Raw genomic sequence first — 17,818 nt, forward strand, 5'->3', positions numbered from 1 at the left:
CGTCAGATTTTTGGCGCGAGGCGTAAATGTGATGTTTTTTGTTCCGATGTAGCCCACAAGATGGCAGAACCTACTATGAACAAGAAAACAAGTGACGTGTAAATGTGCATGTTTATGATTCCGATTCAGGCCACAAGATGGCAGACCCTCCAACGCGCACGGTCCCTATAGCAACTGTCAATGCTTCTTGACAGTTCCTATAAAAAGCTCGTATCTCGTAATGCCATGTTATGTCTCGATAATTTTTGCAGTGCTGCTCGGTAAATTTTCAAAATATTAATTACAGACTCATAATTCAGTGTAACATAAAAAAACTTCTTAATTCACTATTACACGGGCAAATTCTATGTCTGGTTTGATTATTGCCCGTATTGGATTTACACACTTTATAGGAAAACTATATCGCAACCTCTTTTTTTATACTACGTCGGTGGCAAACAAGCATACGGCCCGCCTGATGGTAAGCAGTCTCCGTAGCCTACGGATGCCGGCAACTCCAGAGGAGTTACATGCTGGTTGCCGACCCTTTTTTGTTTTTTTTAACACAACACTATGAGTAGGGTCTAGTGTTATTTAAGTGTTACTACATCGTAGTGTATCAACATACCTACCACAGTATAATAACTTGAAACTTTAAATAAAATTTCGAATTTTGACGACAATTTTGGAGCAATTTTACGGTAACAAAAGTGAACGGACGAAAAGCAAACACATCAGCATCACAACCACTAACAAGACCATAGCCATAATGAACCATATTGCTACTAAAATAAGGTTGATTTTTGTTTAGTTATTTTTTAGCAATTAGTGAGTTTTTCTTGTCGTCTGACGAAATGTTCATACATTTTAGTTCATATTCGCGTTGATGTCTTTTGTTCTCGAACAGTCAAGTTACAAATCTATCCATCAAATACAGCATATATATATAATATGTATTTTAATATATGTATGTATATGTATTTATATATCTTCTTAGGGTTCCGTAGCCAAATGGCAAAAAACGGAACCCTTATAGATTCGTCATATCCGTCTGTCTGTCCGATTATGTCACAGCCACTTTTTTCCGAAACTATAAGAGCTATACTGTTTAAACTTGGTAAGTAGATGTATTCTATGAACCGCATTAAGATGTTTACACAAAAATAGAAAAAAAAAAACAATAAATTTTGGGGGTTCCCCATACTTAGAACTGAAACCCAAAAAATCTTTACAGTACATATGGGGCTACTTTATAGCACTAGTGCGAGAAGTAGCATATTACGCTACTGTGTCGAACATTTAAAGGGCCATATGTACTGTAAATCGTTGTACGATACATGTGCGAATAGGTAATTCGCAACTCGTGTCGATTTAAAACACTCCCTTCGGTCGTGTTTTAATTTATCGCCACTCGTTTCGAATATCCTATTTTTCGCACTTGTATCGTAATGTACTATTTTTCATTACGTGTGGGGTATCTATGGATAGGTCTTCAAAAATGATATTTAGGTTTCTAATATCATTTTTTTCTAAACTGAATAGTTTGCGCGGGAGACTCTTATAAAATGAAAAAATGTGTCCCCCCCCCCTGTAACTTCTAAAATAACAGAATGAAAAACCTAAAAAAAATATATGATATACATTACCATGCAAACTTCCACCGAAAATTGGTTTGAACGAGATCTAGTAAGTAGTTTTTTTTTTTTTTAATACGTAATAAAATTTTAAAAAATAATTTTTTCTTCAAACCCATTATTATTACGTATGTGTGGGGTATCTAGGGATAGGTCTTCAAAAATGATATATAGGTTTCTAATATCATTTTTTTCTAAACTGAATAGTTTGCGCGAGAGACACTTCCAAAGTGAAAAAATGTGTGTCCCCTGTAACTTCTAAAATAACAGAATGAAAAATCTAAAAAAAATATATGATATACATTACCATGCAAATTTCCACCGAAAATTGGTTTGAACCAGATCTAGTAAATAGTTTTTTTTAATACGTCATAAATGGTACGGAACCCTTCATGGGCGAGTCCGACTCGCACTTGGCCGCTTTTTTTATTTATATTTGTATATGATATTTTGATTTGTGTTTATTCTGTGCTACACTTCTTTTGTTGCATCTGGAACACCTACTGACATGACATAATTTTTTTTTTAATTTCGCTACCTAAAGGTTGTCTGGAAGAGATCGCTTTTTAGCGATAAGACCGCCTGTTGTTTACTTCTTCTTTATGTGTTGTATTTTTTGTACTGTTTCTGTATTGAGGTGTGCAATAAAGAGTATTTCCATATGTAGAACTGTTGCAAGCTGTCAGCTATAAATAATAGTTCCAAAAACCTCCAAAGTAGCGCTAGAGTTGCCGTTATTGACAGAGTGAAATGCGCTGTCTATGATTTGAATTTTTTTTCAATTAGTCTAGGTATTGTAGCGCCACCTATTTAGGTTTTTTGACGGACACTTTTTGGTACATGAAGATGGCCATAGTGTGTGTGTTACATACAAAGTATGTGTATGTATATCACTTCATTGTAGGTAATGTAGGTGTAATGTTGTCTGGAAGAGATATCTTTTTAGCGATAAGACCGCCTGTTGTTTACCTCTTCCTAAAGTGCTGTATTATTTGTATTGTTGTGTATTAAGGTGTGCAATAAAGAGTATTTGTATTGTCAATCTCTAAGTCCAAATACCACACCTGCATAAATACATTGCTCAGTCAATCAAACCCCCGTACTCGTATAACAGAGTAATTTCAACATTCCGCTAACTAATTCGAACATGCTACGTATGCAAATACGCATTGCTGCATAATGTTGCAGTCTGGTCGTTATTATGGATTTCTTGGCCTTGGCGGGTTTCTTGGGGTTCCGTGAATCTCTAAAACTCGTTTTTAGTGAAAACGTGTTTTCCCTATTTTAACTACTTTTCCGTATCGTCTGGGTATCGGTATCGTGGGGCGTTTTCGCAGTTTTTTTAACCACGTCGGTGGCAAACAAGCATACGACCCGCCTGATGGTAAGCAGTCACCGTCTATGGACTCTTGCAAATTCAAAGATTGCCGACCCTATAAAAACCTTTACAGTGTACACTATTTTTTTGAAGAACCCGATACTGTAGACCCTGAGGTAATCTTCGGCAGGGGGCTCATTCTACAGCCGGAGCGTCCGCGGGAGGAAATTCCTCTGCGTACAATGCGCGACCATTTAGGTTCTAGAATGTGAAGATGAACACCCTGCCGACGGCGAGCGGTGCGGTGACAGAAAGTAGCCGTTGGCATCATGTCAAACCATTGCACAAGCGTTAGAATACACACTAGGAGGCCAGGATTTATGATCTAGGTGGCTAAAGAGCAGGCGAATCGCCTGATGGTAACCAATAACGGTCGCCCAGGGACGACTCAGACCATTTAGGCTCTAGGATATGAGGATGAACATCCTGCCGATGGCGAGCGGTGCGGTTAAAGCTAGTTTTCGGTTAAAGGTATACCGTAAAAACATGGAGGTGATATATTATTGGCCGGTACTGTATTTATTTATTGATCAAATTTATAACAGTAATTAATAGACTTCATAAATCTACGCTAGATAATAAACACATAATATGTATAGCGCAATTAAACCAAACCAGCGTAACGTGCTAAGGGCGATTGTGCACTACAATGAATTTTACTGTCCGGCAATCCGAGTTTTTATTACGGTCCGATTTGGCACGCCATTAAATGTATATAGTAGTTTGTGCACTATACGTAATTTTACCGTCCGACATTTTACTTTTCCCCATTCCGGACAGTTTTTCCGGTCCAAGATGACAGCTATTAACGTGTTTATGCTTGGGCACTGCGTCTTGAATTAGTATTATTCATGACTTGGCCGGGCGGGGGCGGGGCAAGGGGGGTGTGTAATAAAGCAAGGAACTGCCGTCGTTCCAAGAAACTCATCGTTCCTAGAGTACGTTTGCGTGGCGTGTAGTTCTAAAGAGAGGTAACCCAAAACTGCACCGCACCTGCGAGTAAAAAGACGGACAAGTTCACAAGCCAATCATCCGTTTTTTTCATGCCATATCGGACCATGAAAACTCGGACTGCCGGACAGTAAAATTCATTGTACAGTAAAGTGTAAAAATATGGGTGTACACATCTTACTCAAAAATATGTACAGTCAGCGTCAAATACTTTGTAGCAACCTAAGTAGCCAAATAGTTCGGTACACCATATATTTAGTATGGTGTACCGAACTATTTGGCCACTTTGACTGCTACAAAGTATTTGACGCTGACTGTACCATAGCATCTTATTCCAGTGTAATAAGAGCGTAGTACAGTCAGCGTCAAATATTTTGTAGCAACCAAAGTAGCCAAATAGTTCGGTACACCATATATTTAGTATGGTGTACCGAACTATTTGGACACGATGACTGCTACAAAGTATTTGACGCTGACTGTACCATATTTATGAGACGATTATTTCGATTTCGATACATATTTTTGCACTTGACTGTAGTGCACAATCGCCGTAACTCATATCTCTACGTTTAACCGCCGATTGGTTAAGATCGTTTATCTCTTGTTAGACTAATTAATTTAGTACAGTCGCCATCAGATATATCGGAGCGGCCGAGGTGCTCAAAAATATCTGAACACGCACTCTAGCGCCTTGATAATGGAGGCGTGTTCAGATATTTGCGAGCACGTCGGCAGCTCGGATATAAATGATGGCGACTGTACTTGAAAATGTTAGATATTTACTGAAAATATTTACCCCGCCATGGACCGTGTATTTTTGCTTTAATATGGTTTTAGGTGGAAACATGGTCGCCCTAAATCTACTTGGCGCCGTTCCGTGGAGCGAGAGTTCGGTGTATTTGGGATGGGGTGGGAGGAGGTTACCCCAGCTGCCCAGGACCGGAGTCAGGGGAAGAAAATGGTTCAAGCTCTACACCCCAGCAGGGGGTAACAGGATGAAAAGAAGAAGATGGTTTTACCTTAAGATGGTGATAACCTTGTTAAGTTGAAGACCGGTCTGGCATAGTGGGTAGTGATCCTGCCTATGAAACCCTAGGTCCCGGGTTCGAATCCCGGTAAGGGCATTTGTTCCCGAGTCATGGGTGTTTTCTATGTAAAGTATGTGTTTATCTATATACGTATGTATATCGCCGCCTAGTAACCATAGTACAACTGTTGCTTAGTTTGGGGCTCGACCTAGCCCCAAACTAAGTCTGTGTAAGATTGCCCCAAATTTTTTTTTATATTTATAGTAACAGGTACACGTATAAAAACATAAACACATAATTTTAACTTAAAACCTGCTTTTAATTTAATTTAATTTAGGTCATTTATTTGTGTCATGAACATAGATATTCGTTTCTGAGTCATGGGTGTTTTCTATGTATTTAAGTATTCATCAATATTTATATATTATATATATCGTTGTCTAAGTACCCACAACACAAGCCTTAATTAGCTTACTGTGGGACTCAGTCAATTTGTGTAATAATGTAATAATCCTATAATATAATATACTCGTAATATAATATAATTTTACAGTACATATGGTGCTACTTTATAGCACTAGTGCGAAAATTAGCATATTACGTTACTGTGTCGAACATTTAAAGGGCCATATGTACTGTAAAACGTTGTACGATACATGTGCGAATAGGTAATACGCAACTCGTGTCGATTTAAAACACTCCCTTCGGTCGTGTTTTAATTTATTGCCACTCGTTTCGAATTTCCTATTTTTCGCACTTGTATCGTAATGTACTATTAACTGTGAATTCGTTACTGCAAAATACTAAATATGTTACTATTAACTTTTAATAGGTAATGTGACCCGTTTTCGTTATTAATGGGTGTACTTTGATATTACTATCAGGGTTCAAGCGGAACGGCTTTTCCAACTTTCGCATCCAAATTGCCTTACGCAAATCTAGAAATTACTAGACATTATACACTTTAGTACTCTACTTAGTTCATGTTTCATAATCAGTGTTTTCCTTTTTTTGTGCCCTGATTAGCTCAAGGGTCGGTGACCTGTGACGAGATATTTTTTAAACAGATCATTCTATGGCTTGTAATTTCAGTAAAGAAAACCTATAACAAAAATAACGACTTTGACTATATATCTTTGCCATCATTATACCAGCATAAAATAATGCCATGGGCGTAGGCAGGTACAGGCAGAGCTCCTATAGAACTCAAATTTTACATACAATGTATACCCTCTGTGGCGTCTGCTAAACTATCACGGTTCGTGAAATACAGCCTGGTGATAGACGGACGGACATCGGAGTCTTAGTAATAGGTTTACTCTATTTCTCCTGGATTCCATCATCAGATTCTGACTTTATGACAATGGGATTAACTTTGAAGAGTTTTAAGTACTCCTTTCAAACATAAGAAACCTACGCAATTATAAAAAAAATATATGCCAAAAATGCCTTACGTCATTTTGGAAAAGAGCTGATACTCTTCAAACTGCTGGCTTGATATTTATCAAACACAACGTGAAAAAAATCCCCATCAAAATGTACAATCCCTACCAGATATATTTTGTTAAATATTTAATAAAAAGTCATAAATAAATAAATATCACGACCAGTCAAGCCTCCACGTCGCTAGATTATCAAAGTTACATAGTCATGTTTACATTGCGAATTAAAGGGTTAAAACATCTCAAATACGGCTCTATGTAAAAAAAATACAGGCCAAAATATCGCAAAACATTTATGCAATTATATTTGTCGAGGTATTGGGGGGCCGAACAGGCGTGTCTGAAGGCGTGTCTGACATATTGATGTCGTGTGGGCGTGCACGTGCAGGTTTCCACGAAATAATAAATCTCACGATACAATCAAATCACTGTATTCCTTGTTTTAATGAACTAACACCAAAAATATTCGATGATTACAGAAATAAATCACGATTAAGAGCCAATGGGTTTGTAAGCGACCATCTCGTGCGGGGCGCTGTCAACGAATGACGACCCGCGCCGCCATGACACTTACAACTCCATTCGGGACTACCCGCTCTTAGAATCTATCAACTTGTCAATGTCAATAACAATCACAATAACCCGTTTAAATAATTTTACAATTCAAAAATAATCTAATCAAATAAAGCGCGCGCCGTTATATACAATGGTTTGTATGGCAAGTAGATTAAATACCTAAAGCGCAACCTACAAACTTGATCTAAATATAACTGTAGGAAACCAAACCACTTATATACCAGTAACTAAATAATAATAATAATAGCGGCCTAGACTGCTAGAATAGCTGGGCTGGACTGTAGGCCGAGATCCAACTGCTTCATTATTGTTCTCGTTACTATTCAGAGCATGATAGAATATACTATTAGAAGTATTAGAACAAATTAATTTATTTTACTGAAAATATTTTAATTTGTTTTTATTTCCAGTGAAACACTGCTATATAAGCCTTCAGTAAGAAATGCATATACTTGGAAAAAAATCGACCTATGCCGCCGTGACCTCGGTGGCCGAGTGGCCTGGGGCACTGGAGGCCTTGGTCACTTTTTCTTAATATATGACATTCAGTTTATATAGAATAATATAATATGTTTGCTTAGACCCTGTCACTGTCACTCTCCATTAAGAGACTAAGGATCAATCACAGATTATTCTAATAAAAAAAACTGTTAAGTGAAGACATCAATGGAATTACAAGTGGAATGTACTGTACGCTTGTTAGCCACTGATGGGTTTCTATAAATATAACTTTAGAAAACAGAAAATTATGCATTTTATTGGATATTGGAAAATTTTATAAAGCCTGGAGAATAAAATGTTAAAACGTTCAATTTATTCCTATACAGATCCCTTAAACCTTATAGCACCATTATTTGATCGATTATCACACACACACATTTACTTTACCAGAAAAATCAATCTTACAAACATGTTTTTTTTTCCAAAAATTCTAGGAAAACGATTTTTGATTTGAAATTGTTAACATTTTAAACCAACCGATGGACTGACATCATAATACAATTCTACGAACTGTTAGCTTATTTATTAGTTATTTATAAATGATCAATATATATAAATATATATATTAAGTGCATGTTCATTTTAATAACAAGACTTTCGTGAGACACAGTAATGTTTAATATATTAAAAACGGGTCACTAACGTATTTTAAGTTGAAGAACGCTCGACATGACTCAGTCTGCGCCGCGCCGGTCCACCAACGCGAGCTCCTGACGTTACTCCTCGGTACGGAGTGAAACATGTCGAGCGTTTTTACGGTTAGGTTAGGTTAGTACGGTTGTTATTTGACTATATCCGTCCAGCGCCCTCTACAAGTTGTTTCAACGGTTGCCGATTGATAATAAAAGGGTAGAACCAGTCAGTGGTTTATTGCTTTGTCAGCAGTCGAACAGTGCGGACCTTTAGAGTTAAGTGTCGAATATAATTTTTTTTTTTAAAGAAGTGAAAATACAGTTATTATTCAGTATCCTATGAAGTTTATTTTCTGGGAATCACTCTAGTACAGTCAGCATCAAAAGTAGCGGATCAAATAACGCTTCATAAGTATCTACCATTCTATAACAACTTAACAAAAAGTGATGTCTTTAATATAGAACAACTAAGACTGCAAAAGATATACTTTGGAACGTGAATTTTAGAATTTTTTCTGTATTTGGAAAAGTTATCTGGGATGTCAGATACTCTTGGCGCGTTGTTTCATCCGCTACTTTTGATGCTGACTGTACAACACCTGGTGGAATGCATAGGATCAAATATCAAACAACTTATCAAATTCTTCAACCACCTCTCGCACTAAACCTAACTAGAACAACTTAACATTTCACAAGGTTCTAGAACAAGCGATATGTCGAGAATATGAGATATACACACAAAAGGAAACTCATTAATACATTTCCTTAATTTGCAGTATTAATTATGATCTTATAATATTATTCAAGTTAGTAAAAGGCGTTGCCTTCGGTCGCCCTTTGGAAGTTATTACTAATTAGATGTGATTATAGCTCTATTATGGGGTGATTAATGGTGAACATGTTAGAATCGACGTATTGACGACCTGTCTGGCCTAGTCGGGATGCCTATGAAGCCGATGGTCCCGGGTTTAAATCCTGGTAAGGGCATTTATTTGAGTGATGAGCACGGATATTTGTTTCTGAGTCATGGGTGTTTTCTATGAATTTAAGTATTTATATTATATATATTGTTGTCTAAGTACTCACAACACAAGCCTTATGGAGCTTACTCTGGGACTTAGTCCATTTGTGTAATAATTTTTCTCTCTCATATAATTTATTATAAGTAAATATTTAAACGCGGTTTACATATATGTAAGTAATTGTGGAGTTGCGACGGGACTTTGGTTCTGAAAAACTGCGCTGAGGTGTCACCCATGTGGGCGGGCATTTTCAGCATCATGCTGACACCAAAACCGTTTGCCACATTATTAGAAATATATATTAGGTATATTATAACTTATAAGGTATACTAAATATTATTAGAATAGATTAAGTTTGGGTTGTACTTTGTACTTATTTTCTGTGGCAATAAAGCATTTTCCATTCATTAATTCATTCATTTCAATAATGACCTATTGGCCGGGTGCAGAGGGCTTGGCGAAACAGAAACGATCGCAGCGCTTGGTGTGGCTAAAGTTGGCGAAAAATCTCGCGGTGTTTCGGTACTTCTCAGTTAATAACGACGCTGGAAAGGAGAAATGGAATAAGCGACATTTTTAGAGATATTGAGTTATATACATCGTTGAAATCGCCAGATTTTTCTCCATTTCTGGGTTTCGTACTCGTCTGACGACATCCAGTCGATGAATTAGAAAATCACTGGCACATTTAAATTATGTTTTATATATTATGTTCGCGATAAACTCAAACTACTGAACGGATTTTCATGTGGTTTTCACCTATCAATATTAAGTATGCTTGTTTGCCACCGATGTAGTATGAAATAAAATAAAAAGATTCGTAGAAAGTAGATCCGCATCGATACTAGTTAGTGCAATGCAACCACGTGAAAATAAATGCAACAATTTAGGTATAAAAACCAGGACATGCAACACACTAAACTTACGGACCAATTCTCATCATGTACGGTTACCGCATTCGAGGCAGCGTGAGGTGAATATTGTCACAATACTTATTTACAGCTTTTAAAATCGCCTGGGAGATATCCCCAGTGTAACATGATCCCCAGATTTTTTAAACTCTTCTAACTTCGAACAAGTGTACGATTTTGCCCCGTCGCCATCCAGCCGGCGGGCCATTGGTGTGGCGAGACCAAAGCCTTTATCTAGAGCATAGGGCGCAGGCTGAAATAAAGGGGCTGCGGCCTCGCTTTGGTTCTTTCTTGGTCCAACCAGATATCACTGGCCATTCAGCGAGGCAATGCCGCCAGTATTTTTGGCACTTTTGGTCCGGGTGAAAATCAGAGTGCCCCCTCTCTTAGGTTTCTATTCGTTTATTGTTTTTTATTATATAGATACTAGGTATATAGTCCTCCACATCGATTTCGATGACGGCGACCTCAGCAATCAAGGGTTTTTCCTCTTATGAGCTCTTATGTGGCTGGCCAGGCCAAACTTGCTCTTAAACACCCTTTCACATTCACAACAGTATAGTTGCACCGGCCGGCCGGTAGTTGGCCGGTTGGTAGTAGTACCGGCCGCGTTGTATGTATACACATAAGAGGGCTTAGGTCTATCCTTGCGTAGTTGGCGTTTGACGTCTAATGTAGCGAGGCGGTTTTCCTCAAACGACTTGGTAGATTCGAAGATGGTAGATCGCCAAGATGACCGTTTCGCAGTGAGCTCCTCCCAACGTGCATTATCGATCGCACACGCCTTTAGGTGGCGCTTTAGCACGTCCTTCCTTATATCGAAGGTGTTAATATAGATACTAGGTAGGCCGTTGACGAAACGTGTTGTGGATATATATTTTGTATGATAGGTGCCTAATATGATGACGAAGCGTGTTTTGGATGGGTGTTGCTTGTTTACGTATATTGACGAAGCCTGCGTCGTGGATCTTGCCTCTGTCTTGATATGTTAAATTGTGTTTTTAATAAATGTATTACTTAGTAACTCTTAACGCATTCACTGCCACCGACGCATATATGCGTTCACCGTCATACAAGTTTGTTCCTAGGCCACGCCCCCTGGCAGTGAATGCGTTAAGCAACGAGTGGCAGCACTGAGTAGCTCAGCTCAAAACGGGGATCTGACAGACCACCTCAGCGATTGCGAGACGAACTTGACTCCTTTATGGCATATCCGAAGACTGCATAGAACCAGGAGGAAAAAGGTAGGGGAAGGCCCGTACCCAGCAGTGGGACATCACAGGTTCTAAATAACAATAATTAAAATAATTTAACTAACAAGGTTCAGAGAACGGAGTTTTTGAAAAATCGTACCGCTTTTTTAAATAATATGGTTGCGAAAAATTTAATTAGCAATCTTGAGGATCTTCTCTAGGGTCTTCAGCGATTGACATACGACTTGACAGTTCGTGGACTAATATTATTAGTCCAAAACCGTTTGAGAAATGGGCCCCTGTCAAGTCGTATGGGTTACCATGGCAACACGCTATTAATATCAGACTAATACCGTTCGAGAAATGGGCCCCAGGTGCCAGACGTGTACTGACCTCCAGTAACTTTATGAATGACCACTGTGATTCACGCATTGTGACATGAACCAGTTAAAAAACAAATGAAATACGTGGTGACATGTGTGTCGAAGCCATATTGAAGACAACCTTTTTTGGCGTCATCTTTCTTCATGAGATATTTCTTTTCATTCTCGTTACCTTGTGAAGAAGGAAGGTTTTTCTTCTTTTTATCTTTTCCTCGCGTTGTCCCGGCATTCTGGCACGGCTCATGGGAGCCTGGGGTCCACTTGGCAACTAATCCCGAGATGGACGTAGGCACTAGTTTTTACGAAAGCGACTGCCATCTGACCATCCAACCCAGAGGGTAAACTAGGCCTTATTGGGATTAGTCCAGTTTCCTCACGATGTTTTCCTTCGCCGAAACGCGACTGGTAAATATCAATAAATGTATTTCGTACATAAATTCCGAAAAACTCATTGTAGCACAATCGGAATAGAACAAACCTCGAAATTTCTTGGACAGTCCTGAAATTTGGTATGTATGTAAATTAAAGGCCCCTTATTCATGTCCATACCATTTGACATTTGGGGACCTCGAGGAATCGCAGCCATCTTGGAAAATGTGTGCCGTCCCGTGTTTTACCCAAAATCTACGTTATCTAGGAAAATATGGTGACAGACAACATTAAAGCTTATTGAATTCTACACAAAAGAGTCCAAGATATATTTGCGAAAAAAATACATCTTGTTATAGAAAATACTTCTTGCACGATTGGCTCGAATTCGTGAGTGATAGAGTGACATCGCTGAACTAGCACCATATTTAGTGCCCATAAAGCCCGTTCTTAGATATATGTCAATGGTAACCGCTGCGTAAAAGAAAAAAAGGCTTTTGTTAAACAGATTAGGGTCCGAGCCGAAAACATCATCTCTAAAAATTCATACTATACTTCCCAATCCTTAAGCCCGTTACACAAAGAACGATAATATATATTAATATACCGTAATCTTATTGTATAGCTAAGCACCACTCACGCCAATGATACCAAATATATTACTCAATAAGGCTTGTGTTGAGGGTACTTAGACAACGATATATATAACATATAAATATTAATAAATACTTAAATACATAGAAAACGCCCATGACTCAGGAACAAATATCCATGCTCATCACACGAATATATGCCCTTACCAGGATTAGAACCCGGGACCCATCAGCTTCGTAGGCAGGGTCACTACCCACTAGGCCAAACCGGTCGTCAAACAACACCCCAACACCCCTCTTTTCGCGTCGTGGGTTAAAATATGGTAAAAACATATTTTATCTTTTTTTTTTTAAATAAAGCCCAACCAAGAAACACATGAAGAAACTGTCAAACTATCATAGGGACCACCATAAGGCGCGACAGATATAGACGTTCAAACTGGGACCCGTCCACCCCTTCCCACAAAAAAGCCTATAAACGGCTTAGTCGTTTATCAAATAGGCCCAACTATTGGTTTTCCCTTTGAATTACTTATCCGTTCATTTCACTTAGCTCTAGGAAGGGGTTTCCCTTTCAGAGATACCGCTAATATGAAAGGGTATCCCCTTCCTAATTCAAAAAATTATGGCATCTGTACTGTCAACGCGCTAGACACCCAGTCCTTCACTTTAAACGTAAATATGCAATATTTGTTTCTATTTTTACGAAAAGAAAGTTAAAAATGGAATAACCGTTATAATTCATAATCGATATAGGTAAAAAACTTAAGTAAGTCACCTGTTGTATGTAGTTGTGACGTGTTCGAATAGAAAATACATGTTTAAAAGACACACATAAACAAAACAAATGTCTATTCGAACACGTCACAACTACATACAACAGGTGACTTACTTAAGTTTTTTACCTATACCCCTTCAAGAGGTTAGCGCTTAAGGAACGGGTATCAGCTTACCCGTATTATGAAGCGCTTAAAAAGCCAAATGAAAGGGTTTTAATTAGCAACGGCTTCAGTAAACAAAGCCTTACGAAATACCCCTTCCAAAACCCTCGAAGGGGATACCGGGCGGGTCCCTGCGTTCAAATGACAACATTTCGTGGCACTTGGGGTTTTGATTATCTATTATTAGTTTACCCACACCAAAGCCTATAAAGCTTAGGGTAAACAACCTTTGAAAATCTAGTTCGGAGGCGGAATCTGTCGGAACGCGGGAAGGCCGACCAGCTGACGCCATACCCTGCCGCTGTTACAAGGGCGAAACTTGTTAACTAAATCTATTATTACTTCTTTGTGTTTTGGAAATTATAACTGAATCGACAAAAAAACATAATAATATACCTAATTAAAGAAGCGTTGATACCTTGGTGGTTTAGCGGTAAGAGCGTGAGACTTGCAATCCGGAGGCCGCGGGTTCAAACCCCGGCTCGTATCAATGATTTTTTGGAACAGTACGAAATATCATTTCATATTTACCAGTCGCGTTTGGGTGAAGGAAAACATCGTAAACAGGACTAATCGCAATAAGGTCCAATTTACCCTCTGGGTTGGAAGGTCTGATGGTAGTCGCTTTCGTAAAAGCTAGTGCCTACTCCAATTCTTGGAATTAGATGTCAAGCGGACCCCCAGGCTCCCAAGAGCCGTGGTAAAAATGCCGGGACCATGTGAGGAAGATGAAACATACAAATAAATGCCGTTACTAGGAGTCGAACCGTCTGATTGGAGGGCCTACCGCGAACCACGTTCGACGTGATGCCTCTCTGTCGCACTTGTAAATTCATACGAATCGTACGTTAGTGTGACAGAGAGGCAACACGTCAAACGTGGTTCACGGTAGGCACTCTGATAGTAATACGTAAATAGACAGCTGACGACATACCCCGCCGCTGTTGCGAAATGCAAGGGCGGAACGAATTGCTCTCAATATATTCATTAATATACAATATTGGACAGTTAGGCATTTTTGTTTCCGCACCTCATGGAACGGGACAGACGTGAGATTAATTTTCATGTTTTCCAAAATATGAAGAATTAAAAAGAAAACAAGAAATAACATTTTGAATTTTAGACTGATTGCCTCATTTGCCTCACAGAGCTAACAGTAACAACTTGACCATGATTACAGTCAAGGAATTTTATACCACTTAGTACCTTGTCGCAGTGACAATCAATATGTCGGCGGCCGATCGTAAGATCAGGCAGATCGTGAAATTTTTTGTCTCGTTCGGCCTTCGGGCATCTGTAACGACCTAACAACCTATCCTACCTATCTATTGGTTTAATGACCGTCAAAACATTACACAGGAACATTACGATCTGCCTGATCTTACAATCGGCCGCTGACAAATATGAACCGCTAGAGATCTCATATTACCTATTGACATTGTGATTTCGGGGTTGGCGCCATGTATAGTTGAAGTTGTTTAGAATGACCTACATATTTACCCCTCAGAGTATGGTCACTTTTAAAATATTCTGACTACTTTTACATTATAAAAATCTAATAAATATCACGTATATGTTTTATTTAAGTACCTAGAGTACATACTATATTGTTGCGATATAGAACTATACATAGTCACTCAAATTCATTCCTATAGCTACGTGTTCTATGGATATTGATTGTTCTCTGGATTTATTGTAGTACCTGCATATTAGTTATTAGACAATGAAGATGGTGGTGTATTTTTTTATAGTTATTATTTATTTTATGAATTAAATTAATGAGGATGAGTATGAGTATGACTTTAATTTTAAAGTTATCAACGACTCCATTGCTAACTTTAGTCTTATCATGCTAAAAATAGTCCGAAGCCGGCTGATTACCTTTGTCTCAATGTAATGGAATGATATAATGAATTGACATTATTATTATTTAGCTAATTACACGCTAGTTATTATTAGAAATTAGTGTTAGTAAGACTCGCGACATTTTAAATTCGATTATTATTATTATATGTTTATTGACATCCCTGCATTTTTTTTATATTATAATCCGTATTATTATTTTAGTTATTTACATTGAATAACTACTATTAAAACGAATGATTGTAATATATTTTAAATTATTTTCGGAATTATTATACGTAGACTACTAAATTTAGATATTAGGCAATTGGTAATAATAATAATATGTTTTTTAAGGTAATTTTAAGGATTTAGTTAATAAGGTTAACTTGCAATACCCTACTCAGGGTCCATGTTGTAAAAATTTAATTTAAGATAACATCTGTATGTACCATGGAATGCAATTAATAAATGAAATGAAATGAAATGAAATTAACGCCACCAATCAATAGAATCATGCTAATCCTGACTCTGAACACAGTATCTTTGCACAAATTGGAAGTAAGAACGCTCCATACTTGGCGTAGCACTTGGCTTGAAAACTTAACGAGCATGCCATGTACACTTGAAACTATATGGAACAAAAAGTTAGACTTAAATCTCGTTTAAAGGAACAGCCAATTCGAGAACCTTCCAAATTCAAAATAAGCATCCTGGCTGAAATACCCAAAAAAAAACGAGTGCATTCTTTGGTCTCTGGCTAAACAAACTTAGCAGGCACAAAGTGTGGTGGTGCTACTACAAACACCATAATTTAATAGGAATTTGACGTTTGAGATGGAATTCGACACTCTGTCGCTTGCGAAGTAGGTGCAGAGTTAACTTGGTCTGACTCTTGGTCTGGTATTGGACTTAACGATAACTACTTTTTTCTTGCGGTTTTTATGAAAATTGCAACCGTCGAAGATTGCAAAAACACATCCTGGCTGAAATATCAACCAGCACGAAAAAACAAGTGCATCCCAAAAACCAACTTAACTTTGCCGGTGGTGAAAATTCGAACAACATTTCGCGGTACTATTTTAGCTTGACACATGAGCTGTAGCGCCACTGTCGACGGTAATGTTGAGTGGTGCTCTAAATGTCAGGGCGCGAGGTGCGACAGTTTTTTATTTGGATAAAAGAGCTTCCTGCTCCACCCATCGGATCAGCACCTTTGTACATGCCTTTGCGCAGAGTTGTCAATGTTTAGAGGCGGCAAGGAAAAATAAATAATATAAAAATTTAAATAAATAAATAAATATTGGACATTCTTACATAAATTGACTAAGCCCCACAATAAGCTCAAGAAGACTTGTGTTGTGGGTACTCAGACAACGATATTGTATATAATATATAAATACTTAAATACAAAGAAAACACCCATGACTCAGGAACAAATACCCGTGTTCATCACACGAATAAATCCATCCCTTACCGGGATTCGAACCCAGGACCATCGGCTTCATAGGCAGGGTCACTACCCACAAGGTCAGACCGGTCGCCAATTTACCTACCGTTTAATTGATTTACCTACATAATTTTTAGGGTTCCCTACCCAAAGGGTAAAACGGGACCCTATTACTAAGACTCCGCTGTCCGTCCGTCCGTCCGTCTGTCCGTCTGTCACCAGGCTGTATCTTATGAACCGTGATAGCTAGAAATTCATCAGTTGAAATTTTCACAAATGATGAATTTCTGTTGCCGCTGTAACAACAAATACTAAAAAGTACGGAACCCTCGGTGGGCGAGTGCGACTCGCACTTGTCCGGTTTTTTTTTTGGTATTACAAATTTTCGTAATGGTTGCTCCTGTTTTAAGATACCTACATGGCGTACAATTTGATTTTAATGTATTTTTTTCGCTCCGCTGTCGCGTACAATCTATTAGGTACAAGAAATGAGGTATATTTTCTACTAAAACCTGGATAACAGGACAGGCATGGGTCTTAGTGTCATCCTCATGAATGAAACGCTGTTGTGTCAATAAGCATAAATCATTACTCACGTCATTACGTTTTAGCCTTAATAATAATAATTTTGATTACTTATATTGCTCATAAGATTAATGGTAAAAAATTAAATTGGTTTTTTTTTACCATATAATTATTTTTATTTGGTAAATATACTAAAAACTAAACTACAAAACTTAAAACCTAGATCTAAAAATAAATAAAACTAGACTTAAAATAAAATAAAACTATCCCCCTGCGGCATGGTGCCGTAGATGCTAGCAGCATTTTCTCGCTGTATCGCAAGACTAATTCTTTGAGCGAAGAAGCTGCCAGCTCTGCGGTCACTGGTGACCTCTCTAATCCTTTTAGAAAGTTCCTTAAAATGGAATTGTTTTTGATCCACAAATCTGTTTAACTAAATTTTTACTAAAATTGGTATGAAAGCGTTCA

The 17,818-nt window shown here is 38.0% G+C and overlaps 1 protein-coding gene across 7 annotated transcripts in view; it reads right to left on the minus strand.

Annotated features, from left to right (window-relative positions):
- LOC133531948 (WD repeat-containing protein 7) overlaps window positions 1-17,818 on the minus strand; it is a 163,443-nt gene that overhangs the window by 94,087 nt on the left and 51,538 nt on the right. The gene's annotated exons all lie outside the window — the stretch shown is intronic.

The sequence above is a fragment of the Cydia pomonella genome, chromosome 26, assembly GCF_033807575.1.
Source record: "Cydia pomonella isolate Wapato2018A chromosome 26, ilCydPomo1, whole genome shotgun sequence".
Classification (NCBI taxonomy): domain Eukaryota; kingdom Metazoa; phylum Arthropoda; class Insecta; order Lepidoptera; family Tortricidae; genus Cydia; species Cydia pomonella.